We start from the raw sequence: 17,328 nt of genomic DNA, 5'->3' as shown, positions 1-17,328 counted from the left end.
TCTAGTAAAGTTAGTCTGTAAACTAAGGTCCGTTTTGTTAGGTTGTTACAGCATTTAGACACTTTATAAAATAGAAATTGACTGGGGCCATCTTAAGTGTGGCCATCATGAAGCCAGACTGTATGACTTCCTGGATTTCAGCCTTGCAGATGTCGCACATGCTCAGTGCTGCACAAGCAGTGTAATAGGTTTCAGCACCTGTACTGTCCAAGTCACATGATTCTTCGAGACTGGGGAGTACACAGACTCCTGGAAAGTTACACCCACTACATTCCCAGGAGTCTGTGCGGTGTAGGTTAGGAAGCTTAAGCACCTAGGTGAAGGAAGAGGGAAGAATAACTATTCTGCCTAGCAACAACACTTTAAAGGCATCTAAAAAAAAAAAAAAATTTCTTTTTTTTTTTTTTTTTCACAATCAAAGGTTTTATTGAAGCTTATTGCATTAACAAGTTATGCAAGTGTAACAAAGGAATTCTTACAATCAAAGCTTGACCAGAAAACGTACTTATACTTTAATAAAAAAAAAAAAAAAACAACAAAAAAAAAGTGTCTTAGAAGGGGGGTTGGGATGGGGAAGGAGAGTAGTGTGGAGGGGTGGGATAGGTTAGTAGGGAGGAAAAAAGGGAGGGGTGGTCGTAGCTTCTTAATGAGCATGATAAATTTATCACCAATTCTATCATTTGGGAAATAATGTATGAAAAGGAATGGTATAAAACACGGTAATTGAAGAATTATGTATTAAGTGTCTGGTATTCAGGAAAGTATAAGAAAGAAACCCAAGCCCGCCAGGTCTCAATAAAACTTGTGCTGTTCTCTCTCTTCATGGCCACTATTTCTTCCATTTTATATATGTGGTGTACTCTATCTAACCATTCTGTGATTTTGGGAACACATCTGGACTTCCAATGGAGAGGGATGAGTGTTTTAGCTGCTAATAAGAGATGTCTGGTGAGAGACCTCTTGTATCTGCTTATGGGGAAGGTGTTGACGTTGATCAGGCAGGCAGCTGCAGTAAGCTCTAATTTGGTCTCTGTGATGACTACTATCTATTTCCTGACCTCGTCCCAGTATTTAAGTATTTGTGGGCACTCCCACCATATATGAAGGAATGTGCCAGTTTCACTGCCGCAACGCCAGCATAGGTCTGAGGACGTAGGGGACCATCTCCTGGCCCTCTGGGGTGTGATATACCACTGCGTGAGAATTTTATAAGAAATCTCCTGATATTTTGAGCTCAAGGAGCATTTGTGAGTCATAATGCAAGCCTTTTCCCATTGTTTGGTCGAGATCGTAGCATTTAAATCACTTTCCCATTTACCTTTATGCTTTAAATCATCCGAATGCTGAGCCTGGTTTAACCAGGAATAGGCCAGGGAAGTGGTATTTGCTACCTGGGACCTCTTGAAGCATAGATTCTCAATGGGAGACATTGGGAGGCAGTATGATGACCTGTATTTGCTATTAATCAAGAAATCCTTCAATTGTAAGTAAAACCAGAAGCCAGGAAACTGTCCGTCCCAGTCCGCCTGCAAATCGTCAAAAGTTTTGACCTTCGAGTCTATCAGGCATTGGGAGGCAGTGCAGGGTCGGGCGTGCTTCATGTGTAGGCCTGGGGCAAAGTCAGGGTTACTGGTAATTGGGGTTAAGGGGCCCGGTATTGAGGAGAGGTTATGTTTGCCCGTTATTTTATGCCAAATGTTAAGAGTGTTGGCCACTAAAGGATGTGTCAACTTTTTATCTACTTTGGAGTGTGTTGACCAAGGATAAAAAAGTAGGTTAGTTGGTGTTAAGTCTTGTTCAAGTTGGATCCAATCCTTATTCTGGCCGTGGCAGTGCCAATCGATTATTCTTGTAATGTGGGAAGCCTGATAATATTTCTTGAAATCAGGTAATCCAATTCCTCCTCTGCTTTTGGGTAGGGTCAGTAAATTAAATTGAATTCTTGGTTTTTTTTCTGACCACAGAAACTGTCTTTGTGCTCTAAGCAGGCTGTTAAAAAAGGCCTCCGGGATTTTAATGGGAAGGGCATTGAAAAGGTAGAGCAGTCTTGGTAGGACTGTCATCTTCAAAATTGAAGCTCTACCAAACCAAGAGAAGGTCTTGGAGGACCACTTTCGTAGATCATCTAACAGGGTTGAGAGTAGAGGTTTATAGTTATGGTGGTAGAGCGAATCTAGATTATCAGTTAGATATATGCCCAGGTATTTTAACTTGTTTTGTTCCCATTTGTAACTATAATTGTCCTTCATTAATTTTAATTGGTTCGGTGGGAGGTTAATGTTAAGAGCTTCAGATTTAGATTGGTTGATTTTAAAATTGGAGATAAAGCCGAAAGTTTCAAAAAGTTTTTTAAGGTTGGGAATTGACAGGTAAAGTTGTGAAAGGAAAAACAAAAGGTCGTCTGCGTATGCCGCCACCTTATATTCCCTCTTTCCAACCGAGAATCCTCTAATGTCGGTACAAAGATTTATTTTCCTAATCAGTGGTTCCAGAGAAATAATAAAGAGCAGGGGGGAGAGAGGGCAGCCCTGGCGTGTGCCATTCTGGATTTTAATCGGGTCAGAAAAAGTGTTATTGACTTTGATTTTAGCCTGGGGGTTTCGATAGAGAGCTGAGATCCAGGATAGCATATTCCCATTTAATCCAATATGGGAACAAGTGGCCATCATGTATTCCCAGGAGACCCTATCAAAGGCCTTCTCGGCGTCAGTAGAGAGCAAAATGCCCGGTGCTTTGGAGGTGCGGGAGAAATGTAGTAAATTCAATGCTTTAGTTATATTATCACGGGCTTCCCTACCTGGCATGAAACCCACTTGTTCTGGGCCGATAATTTTCGATAACAGGGGTTTTAATCTATTGGCTAATATTTTGGCTAAGAGTTTTAGGTCGATATTTAGTAGGGAAATGGGTCTATAGTTTGAGCAATCTGTATTGTCTTTTCCCGGTTTGGGTATTACTGCAATATGGGCCATGAGGAAGGAATCAGAGTTATGTGTGTTTTTGGCTAGAAAATTAAATGCAGATAGGAGGGGTTTTACAAGAAGAGGCGTGTATGTTTTGTAATATTGGGAGGTGAAGCCATCTGGCCCTGGGCTTTTCCCGGTCTTGAGCTCCCCGATAGCATCTAGGATTTCAGTGGTGGATATGGGTTCTTCTAATTTAGTCGTGTCTGTCTGAGGGAGTATAGGAATTTTGCTCTCGCATAGAAATTCAGAGATTGTTTCTCGCTTTGTAGACATCAGGTGTGTGGGTTTGTGCTGTTCAGGTAGATTGTATAATTTGGAGTAGAACTTATGAAAGAGGTCTGCTATGTCCGTGGGGTTGTGTCTGGGGATACCATCTTTGCCCCGTAAGGCATGGATGTGTCCTGCCGTAGTTGTGTCTTTGAGCGCTTTGGCTAGCAATTTCCCACTCTTATCCCCGTGTTCAAAATAGATGCCTTTTTTGAAGAAGAGTGCCTTTCTAGCTTTAAGATCGAGTGTAAGTTTAAGGGATTTTCTACAACGTATTAGTTCTTCTTCTACATTTAAAGAGAGGGATTGTTTGTGTAGCGACTCCAGTTTAGCTATTTGTGAGGTCAGACTAACAATTTCTTTCTCTCTCTCTTTTTTCTTCCTAGCACCCCATTTCATAAATTCACCCCTTATCACACTCTTGTGAGCCTCCCAATTATTTAAGGGGTTGGTGTCTGCGTCGACATTGATTTTAAAATAGTTGTTAATTGTGTCATGGATTTCGTCCTTTACGGTTTGGTCAGTCAGGAGTGCTGCATTAAGTCTCCAATTAAAGGATGATTGTTTGGGAGGATCAAATTTCAAGGAGACAGCTGTGGGAGCATGGTCTGATAGGGAGATAATGCCGATCTCGGCCGTTTGTAAATTGCATAAATCTCTTTGCGTGATAAAAATAAGGTCAATCCGTGAGTAGCGTTTGTGTGGAGAGGAGAAGAAAGTGTAGTCCCTCTCGGTGGTGTGGATGGCCCTCCAGGTGTCTATTAGGGAGAAGGAACTCAGGAGTGTTTTAATGCGTTTAAGGATCCTGTATGTTACGACAGTGTGACCTGTGGATGTGTCCGTGAGGGGGGAGAGGGGTATGTTAAAGTCTCCTCCCAGAACCACACATCCTTCCTCAAACCATTTCAATTCGTCCATTAACTTGCGGCAAAATGTGATGTGAGCGCTATTCGGGAAATACACATTAGCCAGTGTTATAGGGGAGCCTGCCCATTCGCCTTTGAGGAAAAGGTACCGACCTTCAGGATCAGCAAGTTGCTGTTTGACCGTAAAGGGAGAATCTTTATTGATTAAAATCGAGACACCCTTTGTTTTGGCTAAGGGGTTAGTGGCATGATACATTCTAGTAAATATGTTATCTGAAAATTTGGGGACATGTTTGCTTTTGAAGTGTGTTTCTTGTAGAAACACTATTGACGGTCGAACTTTTTTAAGTTCTCTTAGTAGTTTAGACCTCTTTTCGGGGATATTGAGGCCATTGATGTTATGGGAAATCAAGGTAGGGGATTTCCCTAAAAAGGCGTATGCCATGTTGTGGCCTGATTAAGTTTGAGAGAGAATAGGATCCTAGCACGATTTATCCAAAAGAGTACCAAAGTATAGTTTGCTCCAAAGCTTTGTAATGAGTGGAATAGGGGGGGGGGAAGGAGGGGGGAGGAAATATAGGGTGTGAGGAAAGGGGGGGAGTGGTTGAGTGGTTGCTCAAATCTCACCTAGAAGGTGGTGAGCTGTTAATTAGCCTGTAAAACAAGGCTCTAACTTCAACTCTTGGGGATAAGTGGGAGGCGCTACAGCGCAGCTCCTGCAGCGAAGTAGTCGCTGCCAAAGTTGAGGTGTAATAAGTGTAACACGTGTAGAGAACTGTCTAAAATAGAACTGATAAGTAACTGAGAAACCCGGGTAATTCGTATACAAGAACATAGTAAAATCTTAAACCGTCAAACTTGAAATAACAGTAATCATATTTGGCGAAAAATAATAATTTCTACCATATAAGTCACAGGAGATGAGAGATAGTAAATAGTAAATATATGCACCAAATGAACCTCTAGTCCCCACAATACGTGTAATATGGGTATTAAACCATCTCACATGGGGCAGGTGGGAGGGGAGAAAAAAAAAAAAAAAAAAAAGGGGGGGGGGGGCTGATGGGGTTCTCTGTTGAGAATATTAAAACATCCAGCCGCAATCAGCCATCTATAGTGATGGGATAGCTTTAGGATGTGGAAGTCATATAGCATCAGTTGATGATTGTTTGTTAACGGGTTTTTCTGATTTGGTTGAGTAAAGCTGTGTTCTAGATTGTTACTTGGCGCCCTAGATAGTTATTGTTACATTTCTATTTCTAAGGTAAAACCATTTAACTATTGTCTGACCTTCTCAGATCTTAAAAATGTGTAAGGTGACTACCCTTTCCTTCTGACAGGTCAATTTTTACACAGAGGTTAAGATAATATCTATATTAGCATAGCAGGATTGCGGAATGTTTACCCAGTGGAGGAGTGTGTGGTTAAAGCTGTCTGCCACAGTATACTACAGGTATAATGAGGTCATGGCGTCCGGAGAGTTAGAAGAGCAGACTCCAACTCCGGCTAGAGTGGAATGAGTGGGAAGGGTAGAGAGGGTAAAAAATAAAATAAAGATAACACACCTCGGGGGAGGAGACATTAGGCAATATAATTACTTACAAGATGAGATTCGATCAGGGTTCTAAGGAGTCATATTAAATTGTTTGTTGACCTTGTGAGAACGTAGAACAGAGTGCGTAAGTTAGGATGGGTAACTGCAAAGGAGAGTGTTAGTATCTCACAACATACTACGGAGAGAAAAAAAGGAATCAACCTTACAATTGTCTCAATTGTTCCCACCTTGTTAACTTGAGAGTGTAAAAAAAAAATGAAAAATAAAAATAAAACCAAAGAGTTCTTCTGAGGCATGCTGGCTAGAGAAGTCTCATCTCTGGTGGTTGTAAAGAAGGCTCTTCTCCCTTGCCTCCTTTCCCGGGTGTAGGGTAATATAAATCGGCTAGAATGTAATACAGAGTTTACAAGCTGGAGTCCTCAAGCTGATATTCCCAGATGAGAATCCATGCCATGGAAGCCTGCAGAAGCTTGTTGTCGAAACCCTAGATCTGTATCGGCATGAGCCACAAAAAAAAAAAAAAAAAAAGGGGGGGGGGGAGTGAATGAATGAGGGGGGAGGGAGGTGAGATGTTTCATGGTGCATACAGCACAGTTGATCATTTAAGCCTTGGGCTTTTGGCGCCCCTGGAGGATGAGGGCGAACCAAAATTGCTCCTGGCGGGATTTCTGTGAATTTTCCCTTGTTGGAAGGGTGAGCGGTTGAGTGATGATCCCTGACCAAATTGAGGGTTATTGATTTCAGGGGGGAGCAGGAATTCTCCATACCAGTCTGGGAGTTCCACTGGTGCTATTTGTAGATTTTCACAAAATTTATTCAGATCCTCCGGGATTCTAAGCAAGTGTTGCTTACCCATGAAGGAGGCCTGTAGTGCGAAGGGAAACTTCCATCTGTAATTGATGCCTTTCTCTCTCAGAACTGCCAGAAGGGGTTTCAGTGCCCGTCTGTTCTTTAGTGTAATAGGGGACAGATCTTGGAATAATTGAATTGAGGCATCGTTGAACCGAATTTGATCATTAACTCTCGCTTTTTGTAAAACCTCCTCCTTCAAGCCAAAGTTAGGTAGGCAGCAAATGATGTCTCTGGGAGGGTTGTCCTCAGGAGCCCTTGGTCTGAGGGCCCTATGAGCTCTATCAAATTCTTAAAGGACTAATGAAATTTTTTTAAAACTACTGATGTAATGTTATATTTATGGGTGGAACTCCACTTTAAATGGCACTTTCATACTAGGGAGGACAGGCGTCGGCAGTAAAGCGCTGCTAGTTTTAGCGGTGTTTTACCGTAGTTTTAGCTGCGCTTTTTGGCCGGTAACGGTGCACTTTTAATCCCCGCTAGCGGACAAAAAATTGTTAAAAGCATCCGCAAAGCGGCGCTGCCCATTGATTTCAATGGGCAGGGGCGCTTTAGCAGAGGTGTATGCACCGCTTCTACAGCGCCTCAAAGGTGCTGCTTACAGGAGGTTTTTTTTGCGCCCTGCTAGCGCACCGCTCCAGTGTGAAAGCACTCAGGCTTTCACACTGGAGTGAGAGGAGAGGCGCTTTGCAGGGTCTATTTTTAGCGCTATAGCGGCTGTAAAGCACCTCAGTGTGAAAGTAGCCCAACTAAGGCTTTTTGGTGCTTTTTTCAGAAACGCATTACAGTTAATTTAACAGTTTCCTATGGGACACGTTCAAATCTATGCTTTTTTTCATGTCACTGTGTTTTTGGAAAGGGCCAGGGACTTTTTTAATGCAAAATGGTGCTTTTTTTTGGTTCAATAGACTCCAATGGAGAAGCTGCAGAAAAAAAAAATGTGTTTTTACCGCTAAAATTATACCGTCATTTGCATTTTTTAATCTTCCCAACAACAATTTGGCCAAAAAAAAAACATAGAAAATGCAAAACACAAATTGCGGTAAAATTTTGTGCGCAAAAACGCACAGAAAAAAAAAGCACTGCAGAAACAATCAAAAGAAAATTGCATAGAATGAACCCTGCTTTAACAAACATTATCCATATCTGCATTTGTTACACAGCTGCAAAAAAGTGGGTTTTTGGGTGTTGGTGGCGCCCAAACACCATAACCCTACAGAAAAACTCTTGCAGATCACAGGAAGGATCCTTTAAAACTAAATTTACAGCATTTGGAATTGTGAAACAGTTATTAAAGGAGGGTGCCACATTAAAATTACTGTTGCAAAGAACAGCAGTTATGGCCCCATTTTCAGACAGTAATGCTTTCAGGCCTACAACAGTAGCAGGGGATCAAAGGAGATGGACCATTAGGGAGGGAGCTGTAACACCGGACACCTCTCTACCGCAGAACCTGTCACCCTACCAGCAGGGCCGGCCCTATGATGGGACTGTGTGGTACCATGGGTACCAGGCGGCACTTTCAGGGGGGCAGCATACTGACGCCTGCCAGCCCGTTCCGCCGGGTCCACTGCATGTGAGGAGCGCGGCGCCGGGCTGCCTGTGAAGACACTCGCAGAGGGGGGGAGCAGTCAGCGAGTGAGCGGGCAGGCGCCACTGCCTGTGAGGAGCCCGGCGCTGCTGCTGTTAGTGGTGACAAGAGCGGGCAGGCAGAACATTTCTATATACATGTATAGAGCTATGACAGGTCCTCTTTATACTCCTATACATGTATAGAGCCATGACAGGTCCTCTTTATACTCCTTTATACATGTATAGAGCCATGACGGGTCCCCTTTAGTTATCATGATATAAAATAATGAATGTGGGGGCCTTTTGGTGAGCGTGATTTTTTTTGGGGGGGGGGGGCAGCATTTCCTTCTTGGTCCCAGGCAGCACAATGTCTTGGGCCGGCACTGCCTACCAGGTACCATGCCAATGCTTGGTTACAGTTTAACCTTTCATTACTGTAATGTTATTAGAACCTTTTGTGTGCTGCAGTAGACTCAAACCCTTGTATGAGTGCCAGGACCTCACATGCACCCCTTGAGTAACTTCAGACCAGGCTTTGTGTGATTAACCACTTGCTTACTGGGCACTTAAACCCCCTTCCTGCCCAGACCAATTTTCAGCGCTCTCTTTTTTTGAATGACAATTGCGCGGTCATACAACACTGTACCCAAATTTATAGTTTTTTTCCCCACAAATAGAGCTTTATTTTGGTGGTATTTGATCACCTCTGCATTTTTTTTAACATAAAAAAACAAAACAGTTTTATATTGTGTTATAAAATTTTGAAAACAGGCAATTTTTCTCCTCCATTGATGTACGCTGATGAGGCTGCACTGATGGTCACCGATAAGGCAGCACTGGTGGGCACTGAGAGGTGACACTGAGATGGCACTGAAGGGCATCGATAGGTGGCACTGAGAATTGGTACTGATAGGTGGCAGTGATGGGCACTGATTAGCACTGGTAGGTGACAATGATAGGTGGCACTGATTGGCATCACTGGTGGGCATTGATAGGTGGCACTGTTTTGCACTGGTGGGCACTAACAGAGGGCATTGGGAGATGGTACTGATGGGTGCTTTTGTTAACATCATGTAATCAGCTGTCATTGGCTGATAGCTGATCACGTGGTAAGGGGCCAGGGTGGGCCCCGTACTCTGATCACAGGGGGCGTGCAGGCAGTGTGCAAAGGGGAGGGCATCGACTCGAGAAGTTCATGGCTTATGTATATTCCATAGTCCGATTCTTATTCCACTGACCCACGCTCTGAGACCCTGAACCTCTGCTTTTATATACACTATATTAACAAAGGTATTGGAACGGCTGCCTTTACACGCACATGAACTTTAATGGCATCCCAGTCTTGGTCCATAGTGAAGGGCAAAAATGGCCTTACGGATTAAAGATTGCAGCCTATGCTATTCCACAGTGTCAGTATTCCAGATTCCCAAAAGCAGGTCCATCTTTAAGGCAGGGCAAAAGGGGAAGCTGCCCTGGGCCCTGTCATTGTTGTGGGGCCCAAAAGCAGCTGCCTCATACTGTACTTTCCATCTATCCCAGTTTAAATTCCCTTGTCCTTTAAAGTTGTAGTCCTTTGCTGCGTCCTGATCTCAGTGTAAAGTGCTGCTAATAATGCTGCCCAGCTCTACCCTATTGTTGTGTACAGATGACTCACCTGCAGACCCTGTATCTACATGTAAATAACCATCATTCATATGTAATGAACAGGCACATTCATATGTAAATAGCGACTGCATTCATATGTAAATAGTTGAGGCCAATTAAGGCAGCATTCATATATATAGATCATGCCCCTCTGCAGTAAAGAGATGATATGCTGTAACCTCTAGCAACCAATCAGTAAGCAATATTACTGTACAGTAATCTCTAGCAACCAATCAAGAAGAAATCATGTACGGTAACCTCTAGCAACGAATCAGTGAGCCATAATGTGTGCTGTAACCTCTAGCATCCAGTCAGTAAGTGGTAATGATATGCTGTATAGACATGTGCATTAGTTTTCGTTAGAATGCATTTTCGTCCGAAAATCAGTTTTTTTCGTTATCGTTTTAACAAACGATAACGAAAGTGCAAGAAACGAAAACCGAAAGATCCGACATAAAAAATGCTTTATTTTCGTTTTCGTTACGGTAAAAATTCGATATAGAGAGATTCGACATTATAGGGAAAAGATTTGACATCTAGAGAAAAGATTCGACATTATAGAGAAAAGATTCGACACTATAGAAATAATAGATTCGACATTACAGAGAATAGATTTCGATTTATGAGAAAATAGATTCGACATTATAGAGGATAGATTCGACATTATTACTAGTCATACAACATTAGAATTCTTGTAGGCGGAATATTCGAACGGAAATGTACGATTCGACGTAAAGATTAGACGTTCCGTCGAATATTTTTTTGACCATTAGACAGAAACCAACAAAGATTCGACGTTCCGGCGAATATTCTTTTGACCATTCGACAGAAACCAAGTATTATTGGATTTTCGGACGAAAGCTATTCCCCAACGAAAAAAGAAATAAATCAAAACGATTTTCGGGAGTAACTGAATAAATTTATTTTCCAAACGAAAACGAAAAAACGAAACAAAATATTCCAGTCTGCACATGTCTAATGCTGTAACCAATCGCAATCACTGCCTGATCTGATACAGTAAACTGATTTTAAGTCGAACGCATATTTATTATATGTCTCAGAGCAGGTGGAGAGCAAATTTGCTTGGGGGGGCTCTAGAAGCTGGTGCAGCAAAATTTGTATGCTCAATGCTATAGATGGTGCGCTAGGGTTGGCAGAACCAGACCAAGGTTGTAGCTTGTCCCTACTCAAGCGTAGTTTTATTCAGACCATCTTCCACACTGGAGGAGCCATCGCTGACATCTCTATTAACCATTATCCCTATCGGCCTAAAAAAAGTAAAAAAGAATATATATATATATATATATATATATATATATATATATATATATATATATATATATATTTATTTATTATAGCAAAAAGTAAAAAATATTGTGTTTTTTTCAAAATTGTCGCTCTTTTTTTGTTTATAGCGCAAAAAAAAAAAAAACGCAGAGGTGATCAAATACCACCAAAATAAAGCTCTATTTGTGGGGAAAAAAGGACGCCAATTTTGTTTGGGAACCACGTCGCTCGCAAATTTTCATTTAAAGCGTGACAGTGCGGAAAGCTGACATTTCGCCTGGGCAGGAAGGGGGTATATGTGCCCAGTAAGCAAGTGGTTAAACCCAAACCCCCATCTAAAACACTAAAATAAATTAAATGGATTTTCTTTATGTTGTTTAATGAATTTTTATATATATATTATAAAAAGAGAACTAAACTAATAAGCAAAGAAACACATAAAAAAGCAAAGAAACACATAAAAAAAAAAAAAAAACCACACAAAACAGCAGTAACATAGCCTGCCAAAAAAAAAAAAAGCCATCCTAAAAAAAAGATTGTTGGGTTTTAGGAAATCACATTGAATACAGGAGGGCTTACATGCCAAGTCACATAAATGGCAATTCACTGCAAAGTATCAGCAAACATACAGCACTGAGTACTATATAAAGCACAAAGCAGTAGCAGCCCACTACATTAACCAACTCTTCCTTCCTAAAAGCATTATCAGCTCACTGCTCTCTCCCTAAACTCCCAACACACTGACAAAGGGCTTCCGGGAAAGCAGCCTTATATAGTGTGTGGGCTGCAACTTAGGTGCAAGCTCTCATTGGCTAAAGTCTTGCACATGAGCAGAGGTCAGGTGCAAGCCTCTGGCCACTGATTGCTTTTGCAATGTATTATGAGTGGTTTTGCAAAGCAATTTCCAACAAACAACCCAAAAGTTTGAGATTAAGCCAAGCGTCCCACCACTAAAATGTTTAATCTTAACTTACATATGAACTAGACTCACCTCATCCCTACTCTGCTTTAATTTGTGGTAAAGGGCAGAGCAGTGAACGGCATCCCCAGGCACTGCCCTATGTGGAAAAACACCAAAATAAACTACAATGCCTGATTCACGCCTTTGCATACTGCAGGTGCATTTTGCGTTTTTCAATACACGCTTTTGATCCGTTGAAGTCTATGGAACCGAAACCCAGAAAAATGTCCCTTTCCATGAAATGCACAGATGTGAACTACATCCATAGGAAACAATGTTAACCACTTCTGCCCCAGAGGATTTGGCTGCCAAATGACCAGGCCACTTTTTGCGATTTGACACGGTGTCGCTTTAACTGACAATTGCAAAAGTCGTGCGAAGTGGCTCCCAAACAAAATTGACGTCTTTATTTTCCCACAAATAGAGCTTTCTCTTGGTGGTATTTGATCACCTCTGCGGTTTTTATTTTTTGAACTATAAACAAAAATAGAGAGATAATTTTGAAAAAATAAGCAATATTTTTTGCTATAATAAATATCCCCCCCCAAAAAAAAAAAAATATATATATATATATATATAAAAAAATATTTCCTCAGTTTAGGCCGATACGTATTCTTCTACATTTTTTTTATGTAAAAAAAAACAACAAAAAAAAAAACACTTTATTGATGGGTTTTCGCAAAAGTTATAGTGTCTAAAAAAAAAGGGGATTGTTTTATGGCATTTTTCTTAATAACTTATTTTTTTACTAGTGATAAAAATCTCAGATTGCTGCAATCTGAGATTTTTATCGTGACTGCGACATTATGGCGGACACATCGGACACTTTTGACGCCGTTTTGGGACTAGTGTCATTCATACAGCGATCAGTGCCATAAAAATGCCCTGATTACTGTGTAAATGACACCGGCAGTGAAGGGGTTAACCAGTGGGGAATGGGTTAAGTGTATCCTAGGGAGTGATTCTAATGTGGGGGCGGAGCTTACTGTGACACGACACTGTGACACGACACTGATCGTCAGCTCCCGAAGAGACGGAGCAGATGACCAGTGTTGTGTCACTAGGCAGAACAGGGAGATGCCTTGATTATAAAGGCATACCCCCGTTCTGTCGTACCCGATTGCGGGACACCAGTGGACATCGAGTCCGCGGGCATGGTCACGGAGACCGCGACTGGCGCGCGCCCGGTAGGCGGCAGATTCAAAGCAACGTATATATACGTTGCTTTGCCTGCCCGTGCCATTCTGCTGACGTATAAGTGCGTTAGGCAGTCGGCAAGTGCTTAAAGCGGAGTTCCACCCAAAGATTGAACTTCCACTTTTCGGAACCCTCCCCTCCTCCGGTGTCACATTTGGCACCTTTCAGGGGGGAGAGGGGTACAGATACCTGTCTAAGACAGGTATTTTCACCCACTTCCGGGAACAGACTTGTGCGGGGGTCACGCCCCTACCCGCACCCCCGCTGTCTTCTTGGAAACACACTGTTCCCAGGAAAGATCAGGGGAACCAGGGATGGAATGCCGCGATACTCGCATATTCGCAGTAGGGAACCGGGCAGTGAAGTGGCAACGCTTCACTTCCCGATTCCCTCAAAGAGGATGGCGGCGGGTGCAGCAGAGGGACAAGTGATTGCTTGACAACATCGCGGGCACGCAGGACAGGTAAGTGTCCATGTTTTAAAAAAGTCAGCAGCTGCAGTGTTTGTACCTGCTGGCTTTAAAAAAAAAAAAATTGGGCGGACCTCCGATTTAAATGGACTGTAGTGCGTTTCTGCAAAACTGAAAATGCACTAAAAAATGCCTCAGGCAGGCTCGCCAAATGTTAGCTGGATTCCTTAATAGGGGATAGCAACGTGAATTTACAAAACAACATATCTATTACAGCAAGTGACAACTAAAACGGTTACTGAGCCAACACACTCTGTCCATCATCAAGGATTAGATGATCGTTTGCTTAAATATTTGAAACAAAGACATTAGTACACAAAGAACCAGGAAGAACCCATTCGATTATAAACTCTTCCAGGAAAAAACTCACTAAGCTTTATCTATAATACTTCTTGGCTACATTTCCAAAAGAAACTCTTTATATCAATGAAAGGATGATTACATTTGCATTTATTTCAATAGTACGCGTGGCTTCTTTAGGAAAACAAAGTGTGCCAATAAAATTGCCTGCTGTAATCCTTGGTTGGGTTTGTATAGGGGTGGCACCACATAAGAAGGACAAAGATATCAGTTGGTGGTACAGAACAGCAGAACACGAAATAGGTAAGAGTACTTATTATTTCATTGGTAATAACAGGAAGTATAATCTTTTAAAAGTTATTATTTTCTAAATTTTTATAACTTGAAGGCTTTGTTGTGCCCTAGCAAAGGTCCAAGCCAGCAGAGGTCTATTATAATAATTAGGTTGACCACATATGGGTAAATGTCCTCTGTGTTCTTGCTCAGCTTCACGTGATAAACGGCCGCGTGATGAGCCGGGTCCCCTGGACACGGACACTCACATGTGCGCACGATTCTGGGAGGACGTCCATGGATGTCCTCCCAGAGTTAAGGAACCGATTTATAGCCGTAATTCGGCTATGGGGTGGTGATTAAGTCGTTAATCCCCTCCTGCGGTTTTTATTTTTTGCGCTATAAACAATTCTTTTATAGCGCAACAAAATAAAAAAAAACAACGGTGATTAAATACCACCAAAAGAAAGCTCTATTTGCAGGAAAAAAAGGATAAAATTTTCATTTGGGTACAGTGTTGTATGTCTGAGTAATTGTCATTCAAAATGTGAGAGCACCGAAAGCTGAAAATTGGTCTGGTTATTAAGGGGGTTTAAGTGCCCAGTGGTCAAGTGGTTAAATGCCAATCAAAATAAAGCTCTGTTTGAAAGAAGGACAAATATATTATTGGGGTACAGTGCCCCACGGCCACGCAATTGTCGGTTAAAGTAACACAGTGCTGTATAGCAAAAATAGTCTGGTCATAAAGGGGGTAAAATCTCCTGGAGCTCAAGTGGTTAAAGTGGAGCACACAGAATCGGGTGTAAATGTGCATAGTAACTAATCAGCTTCCAGGTTTTATTGTCCAAGCCTAATTGAACAAACTGAAGTTAGAAGCTGATTGGTTATTATGCACAGCTGCACCAGATATTGTGTGCAGCCAGTTTTAGTTAACCTCGCCCAAAACGTCACCATATTGGCCAGAAGACAAATAGAAAGAGATGTACCCTTTAACCACTTGCTTACCGGGCACTTAAACCCCCCTCCTGCCCAGACCAATTTTCAGCTTTCAGCGCTGACGCATTTTGAATGACAATCACACGGTCATACAATATTATACCCAAATTACATTTTTATAATTTTTTTTCCCACAAATAGAACTTTCTTTTGGTGGTATTTGATCACCTCTGCGGTTTTTATTTTTTGTTAAAAAAAAATTGCTATAAAATTTAGCAAAAAGGTAATTTTTCTCCTTCATTGATGTTCGCTGATGCGGCTGCACTGATGGGCACTGATAGGCACCGATGGGCTGCACTGATGGGCTTCACTGATAGGCACCAATAAGGTGCCACTGGTGGGCACTGATAGGCGACACTGGTGGGCACTGATAGGTGGCACTGGTGGGCACTGCGATGTGACACTGTGAGGGGTTGCACTGATGTGTGGCACTGTAGGGCATTGATAGGTGGCACTGGTGGGCACTGAGAAGTGGCACTAATAGGTGGCACTGATAGCTGGCAGTGATATGTGTCAGTAATGGGCACTGATAGGCAGCACTTCTAGGTGGCACTGATGAGGCACTATTGGCATCACTGGTGGGCATTGATAGGTGGCACTTGTGGGCATTGATAGGTAACACTGGTGGGCACTGAGAAGTGGCACTAATAGGTGGCAGTGATGGGCACTGCGATGTGACACTGTGAGGGGTTGCACCGATGTGTGGCACTGTAGGGCATTGATAGGTGGCACTGGTGGGCACTGAGAAGTGGCACTACTGGTGGTCATTGATAGGTGGCACTTGTGGGCATTGATAGGTAACACTGGTGGGCACTGAGAAGTGGCACTAATAGGGGGCATTGACAGGTGGCAGTGATGGGCACTGATAGATGGCAGTAGGCGGCACTGGTGGGCACTGCGATGTGACACTGTGAGGGGTTGCACTGATGTGTGGCACTGTAGGGCATTGATAGGTGGCACTGGTGGGCACTGAGAAGTGGCACTAATAGGTGGCACTGATAGCTGGCAGTGATGGGCACTGATATGTGTCAGTAATGGGCACTGGTGGGCAGCACTTCTAGGTGGCACTGATGAAGCACTGATTGGCACCACTGGTGGGCATTGATAGGTGGCACTTGTGGGCATTAATAAGTGGCACTGGTGGGCATTGCAGGTGGCACTGGCAGGGGGTACTAACTTTACAGAGGAGGCAGAATTGCCTCCTTCCTCCTCGGGACCGATGTCCCTTACACATGAGCCGGTGATCGGCTTTTTTTTCTGCTCACACTGTTAGCGTAAGCAGAAAAAATAAACGATTGCTGCCTTTTGTTTACATCACGTGATCAGCTGTCATTGGCTGACAGCTAATCACGTGGTAAGGGGCCGGGACCAGTCCCTTACTTGGGTTCGTAATCACCCGAGTATCAGGAGATCACAGGACTGGGGCACGCGCGCGAAGGGGAGGACGTCTATTGACGTCCTCCGGGCATTTGGGGTCTGCGCTGTAGCCGTCATTCAGCTATAGCGTGGGCGCCAAGTGGTTAATAAAATAAAATTGAATCTATAAGAGCTATGTTTTTAGATCTTTATACGTTTGTTATGATTACAGTTTAAAAATATGTCCTAAGAATTCGTTTGGCTTTCTTTATGTGTGTTCATTTATGTGTTTGTTTCTTCCTTCAGTGACTTTTCATAATGTCCTTCCCGGTAAACCTGCAAACCAGCAACAACTATGGGACCCAACAATACAATACGCAGACTGGCGCTGTGCCGACATATAGCCAAAGTAATTACCCAGCTGTAATGACTCAATCACCACCGATGGGGGTCCAAGTAGGTCCACCTATGACCAGTGCTTTCAATTCCCAACCAGTGTGGACTGTGGTGCCGCAGGCATACCTACTGAATTTTTATGAGGCCTTTTTGAAGGGGAAACCAAAAGCTCTTGGGGTAAGTAAGTGCCTGACATTGTTTAAATATGCCAGGGATAAATTCAGTTCAGGACACTTTTCCTCAATCTCCAACCATTTTGTATGTTTAAAGTATGGTATTACGCCCCCCAAAATAATATATTGCAGTTTAACAGTTTTAAGCTGGACTTGACTAACAGACTAAAGGCCCATACACACGATCAGACTTTTTGA

Source organism: Rana temporaria, chromosome 8, assembly GCF_905171775.1.
Source record: "Rana temporaria chromosome 8, aRanTem1.1, whole genome shotgun sequence".
Lineage (NCBI taxonomy): Eukaryota > Metazoa > Chordata > Amphibia > Anura > Ranidae > Rana > Rana temporaria.
The sequence above is the reverse complement of the archived record's forward strand: the minus strand, read 5'-3'. Positions refer to the sequence as shown.